Below are 5,582 nucleotides of genomic sequence, written 5' to 3' on the forward strand. Positions count from 1 at the left end.
TTGATCTGATATAAGGATTGCCACTCCTGCTTTCTTCTGATGTCCATTAGCATGGTAAATTCTTTTCCACCCCCTCAGTTTAAATCTGGAGGTGTCTTCGCGCTTAAAATGTGTTTCTTGGAGGCAACATATAGATGGGTTTTGTTTTTTTATCCATTCTGATACCCTGTGTCTTTTGACAGGGGCATTTAGCCCATTCACATTCAGGGTAACTATTGAGAGATATGAATTTAGTGCCATTGTATTGCCTTTAAGGTGATTGTTACTGTATATGGTCTCTGTTCCTTTCTGATCTACCACTTGTAGGCTCTCTCTTTGCTTAGAGGACCCCTTTCAATATTTCCTGTAGAGCTGGTTTGGTATTTGCAAATTCTTTCAGTTGTTGTTTGTCCTGGAAGCTTTTAATCTCTCCTTCTATTTTCAATGATAGCCTAGCTGGATATAGTATTCTTCGCTGCATGTTTTTCTCATTTAGTGCTCTGGAAATATCATGCCAGCTCTTTCTGGCCTGCCAGGTCTCTGTGGATAAGTCAGCTGCCAATCTAATATTTTTACCATTGTATGTTACAGACTTCTTTTCCCGGGCTGCTTTCAGGATTTTCTCTTTGTCATTGAGACTTGTAAATTTTACTATTAGGTGACGGGGTGTGGGCCTATTCTTATTTATTTTGAGGGGCGTTCTCTGAACCTCCTGAATTTTGATGCTCGTTCCCTTTGCCATATTGGGGAAATTCTCCCCAATAATTCTCTCCAGTATACCTTCTGCTCCCCTCTCACTTTCTTCTTCTTCTGGAATCCCAATTATTCTAATGTTGTTTCGTCTTATGGTGTCACTTATCTCTCGAATTCTCCCCTCGTGGTCCAGTAGCTGTTTGTCCCTCTTTTGCTCAGCTTCTTTATTCTCTGTCATTTGGTCTTCTATATCACTAATTCTTTCTTCTGCCTCATTTATCCTAGCAGTTAGAGCCTCCATTTTTGATTGCACCTCATTAATAGCTTTTTTGATTTCACCTTGGTTAGATTTTAGTTCTTTTATTTCTCCAGAAAGGGCTTTTATATCTCTCGAGAGGGTTTCTCTAATATCTTCCATGCCTTTTTCGAGCCCGGCTAGAACCTTGAGAATTGTCATTCTGAACTCTAGATCTGACATATTACCGATGTCTGTATTGATTAGGTCCCTAGCCTTCGGTACTGCCTCTTGTTCTTTTTTTTGTGTTGAATTTTTATGTCTTGTCATTTTGTCCAGATAAGAGTAAATGAAGGGGCAAGTAAAATACTAAAAGGGTGGCAACAACCCCAGGATAATATGCTTTAACCAAATTAGAAGAGATCCAAAATCGTGAGTGGGGAGAAAGGGGATAAAAAGAGGTTCAAAAAGGAAGAAAGAAAAAAAAAAAACAAAAAGAAAAGAAAAAAAAAAAGAAAAGAAAGGAATTTTTAAAAAAAGAAAACACCTAAGAAAAATGTAAAAAAGAAAAAATATATATATTAGATAAACTAGTAAAAAATCGTTAAAAAAGAAAAAGGTAACAGTTAAAAAAATATATTTTACCCGAAGGCGAGAAAAAAAAAAAATGAAAAAGAAAAAATTAAAAAAAAAAAAAAAAAAAAAAAAAAAAAAAAAAAAAAAAAAGAAAAAATTAAATTAACTGCAAGACTAAAAAAAATCACAGGAAAAAAGCCATGAGTTCCGTGCTTGGCTTTCTCCTCCTCTGGAATTCTGCTGCTCTCCTTGGTATTGAAACCGCACTCCTTGGTAGGTGAACTTGGTCTCGGCTGGATTTCTTGTTGATCTTCTGGGGGAGGGGCCTGGTGTAGTGATTCTCAAGTGTCTTTGCCCCAGGCGGAATTGCACCGCCCTTACCAGGGGCCGGGGTGAGTAATCCGCTCGGGTTTGCTTTCAGGAGCTTTTGTTCCCTGAGCGCTTTCCGTAGAGTTCCGGAGGTCGGGAATACAAATGGCGGCCTCCTGGTCTCCGGCCCGGAGGAGCCGAGAGCCCAGGGCCCCACTCCTCAGTGCGCCCTCAGAGAACAGCGCCCAGTTACTCCCGTCTGCCTGACCTCCGGCCGCGCTCCGAGCTCACCGAGCCTGCGACCGGTTCAAGGTAACACCGAGCTGTGAGCTTACTGTCGGCTCTGTCTCTGTAGCCGGCTTTCCCGTTCCAATACCCGCAAGCTCTGCGACACTCAGACACCCCCGATCCTTCTGTGATCCTGCGGGACCTGAGGCCACGCTGACCCCGCGTGGGCTTCGCCCCGGTTTAGCCTCTGGAGCGATGTCCCTCAGCGGAACAGACTTTTAAAAGTCCTGATTTTGTGCACGGTTGCTCCGCTGCTTGCCAGGAGCCGGCCCCTCCCCCCAGGGTCTATCTTCCCGTCGCTTTGGATTCACTTCTCCGCCGGTCCTACCTTTCAGAAAGTGGTTGTTTTTCTGTTTCCAGAATTGCTGTTCTTCTTCTCTTCGATCTGCCGATGGATTTTCAGGTGTTTGCAATCTTTAGATAAGCTATCTAGCTGATCTCCGGCTAGCTGAAGCAGTCTCAGCTTGCTACTTCTCCGCCATCTTGACTCCTCCCCCAAGTTTTGTTTTTTTTAAAGGTTGTATTTATTTATTGGACAGAGACACACATAGCAAGAGAGGGAGCACAAGCAGGGGGAGTGGGAGAAGGAGAAGCAGACCTCCTACTGAGCAGGGAGCCTGATGTGGGGCTTGATACCAGGACCCTGGGAACATGACTTGAGCTGAAGGCAGATGCTTAATGACTGAGCCACGCAGGTGCCCCACAAGTGAAGTTTTAATTATATAAATAAAGCTGACCCTTGAACAACACAGGTTTGAACTGTGTGGGTTACTTATACACAGATTTTGTAAAGTACAGTAATGTAAATGTATTTTCTTTTCCTTATGATTTACTTATAATATTTCTTTTTTTTTAGCTTACTTAATTGTAACAATGAAGTATATAATACATATAACATACAAAACGTGTGTTAATTGACAGTTTATGTTATTAGCAAGGCTTCTAATTAACAGGAGGGTATTAGTGGTTAAATTTGCTGGGAGTCAAAAGCTAAATGTGGATTTTTTTTTAAGATTTTATTTATTTATTTGACAGACAGAAATCACAAGTAGGCATAGAGGCAGGCAGAGAGAGAGGAGGAAGCAGACTCCCTGCTGAGCAGAGAGCCCGATGTGGGGCTTGATCCCAGGACTCGGGGATCATGACTTGAGCCGAAGGCAGAGGCTTTAACTCACTAAGCAACCCAGGCGCCCCTAAATGTGGATTTTTGACTACAGGGTATATGTGGGGTGGCTAGTGCCCTTAACTTCCATATTATTCAAGGGCCACCTATAATTTTTTTATACTGGCTCTTATTTTATGTCCCCATGGCATAAAAATTTATTTTTAAAATGCCCTTACAACCTGCCTTTGGGAAAATATTTTATGGCCAACCATATAAATATAGTATTATTCAGTAGGTTTTGGAAAAGGAAGTATATTTCTACAGTAGAAAAGATTAAATTGATAGAGTCTCCTTATCAGAGTGTGGTAGCGTTTAGAGGTATCTGGCCAAACTCATTGCCTTGGATGTGGATAGTGGAAGACTGAGTCAGGAGCTAGCCAGTAAAATGCTGACTAATAACAAGAGTTTAAAGTTCCAGGAATGTATTTTAATCAGAAAAAGGACTTACTAAGGAATATTAGGTAGCTCATGGATGATGCAGGCAGGAATACCATCAAATTACTCTGTAGGTCCACTCTGGTAGAGATGTCACTACTACTTCCATGGTGTGTGGTTAACTTGGATCTCACTCTCAAACATGGGCACTAGAAGCTGTCACTGTGATAGCTTCAAGTGAAGTTAATCTGAGGGGAAGCAAACAGAAAACTGGAGGTTTTGGTGGTTTGCAACAGAGGAACATCGCTCAAGAAACTAAGCAAAACCAAGTGCCTCTGCTTTGTTCTGCTGGCTGCAGATTTTATGGAAAACCTTGTACAAAGGGCATGTGTTCAGTGTGCTCTAAAGGACATCCTCAAAGACGGAATAGCACTAATGGTAGAATAAGCCCACCCACAGCTTCTGTCAGTAGTCTGCCTCAATTTTTACCCATCCCAGTGCACAGATGGCAGTGTCACCTATGCTCAGTCTCCGCTAGAATCCACGTCTGCATCTGTGCAGCCAAGTGCTGTATCAAATTAGTCACCTTTATCGTAATCTGCAGCATCTTCCCAGGTGGACAGTGCATCTGCGGACAAAGCAGTACCTGAAACAGAAGACCTACAAGCATCAGTGTCAGATATGGCAAGGCGACCATCTGAAGAGCAAAGTAAGGCTCTTGAAAAACCAAAACAAAAATATAATCACTGTTTCATGTATAGGAAGAAAGTGCAACTTACTGGGTTTCAATGCTGGTGTGGAAATGCTCAGTGGGGCGTACACCGTGACTCCAGTGTACACAGTTGCTCTTACAAAGCTGATGCTGTGGAGAAAACCAGAAAAGAACATCCAGTAGTTGTTGCTGAAAAGATCCAGAGGATTTCAACTTCTGCTGGAATACAAAATCCTTTGATCATCTGCAAACTAAAAATTGACTTAAGGTTTTTTCCCCCTGGTCATTAGGAATGTAGAGCAGTGTATCTTGCATAGACATTTTAATCATGCATGTTATCAGAAGAATAGATGTTGTTTTTGTTTTACAAATGACTCTTGACATTTATTTCCATTGCAGTTTCTGTGGCTAAAAAGACTTAAGTAAACTTTACAAGTATTATCCTTTAAAGATCATTTTAATTTTAGTTGAGTGTGGAATGCTTTTATAAGAAACATGGAGAAATTTTGGAAGGCCATGATTTTTCCAGTATTAAACATGCATGCATTGATCTTGCTGTTTATTTTCTGGTTGTGTGTGTACATAGATTTTTTTCCACAACACAATCTCTGTTGATGGTGCCCCTTCAGGACACAACTCATTATGAATCACTGAACATATCTTCATCCTTATGGCTGCTTCTGGGTTTTCATTAACAGAGGTTCTACATGTATCTGTTACATGTGTCTTTTTTGGAGAAGTGTCTGTTCATGTGTTCTGCTCATCTTTTGACTTGACTTTTTTTTTTTTTTTTTTTTTTTTTTTTTGGGTGTTGAGTCTGAGACATTCTTTATAGATCTTGGATATCAGTACTTTATCTGTAATATTAGTCAGCCATCAGAAAGGATGAATACCCAACTTTTGCATTAACATGGATGGGACAAGAGGAGATTATGCTAAGCAAAATATGTCAAGCTGAGAAAGTCAATTATCATACAGTTTCACTTATTAGCAGAACATAAAGACTAACATGGAGGACCTTAGGAGAAGGAAGGGAAAAATGAAGAGGGGGAAGTCAGAGGGGGAAACAAACTGAGGTTTTTTTTAAGTTTTTAAATTTAATTTTATTATTATTTTTTAAGATTTCATTTATCTGAGAGAGAGAGAGAACATGAGAGAGGGGAGGGTCAGAGGGAGAAGAAGACTCCCTGCTGAGCAGGGAGCACAATACAGGACTCAATCCCAGGACTCCAGGATCATGACCTGAGCCA

The 5,582-nt window shown here is 40.9% G+C and overlaps 1 pseudogene; it reads left to right on the forward strand.

Moving 5' to 3' along the window:
• Nucleotides 1–3,802: 3,802 nt before the first annotated feature.
• On the forward strand, nucleotides 3,803–4,845 carry LOC131820840 (AN1-type zinc finger protein 6-like; annotated as a pseudogene).
• Nucleotides 4,846–5,582: the final 737 nt, after the last annotated feature.

The sequence above is a fragment of the Mustela lutreola genome, chromosome 1 (assembly GCF_030435805.1).
Source record: "Mustela lutreola isolate mMusLut2 chromosome 1, mMusLut2.pri, whole genome shotgun sequence".
Classification (NCBI taxonomy): Eukaryota; Metazoa; Chordata; class Mammalia; order Carnivora; family Mustelidae; genus Mustela; species Mustela lutreola.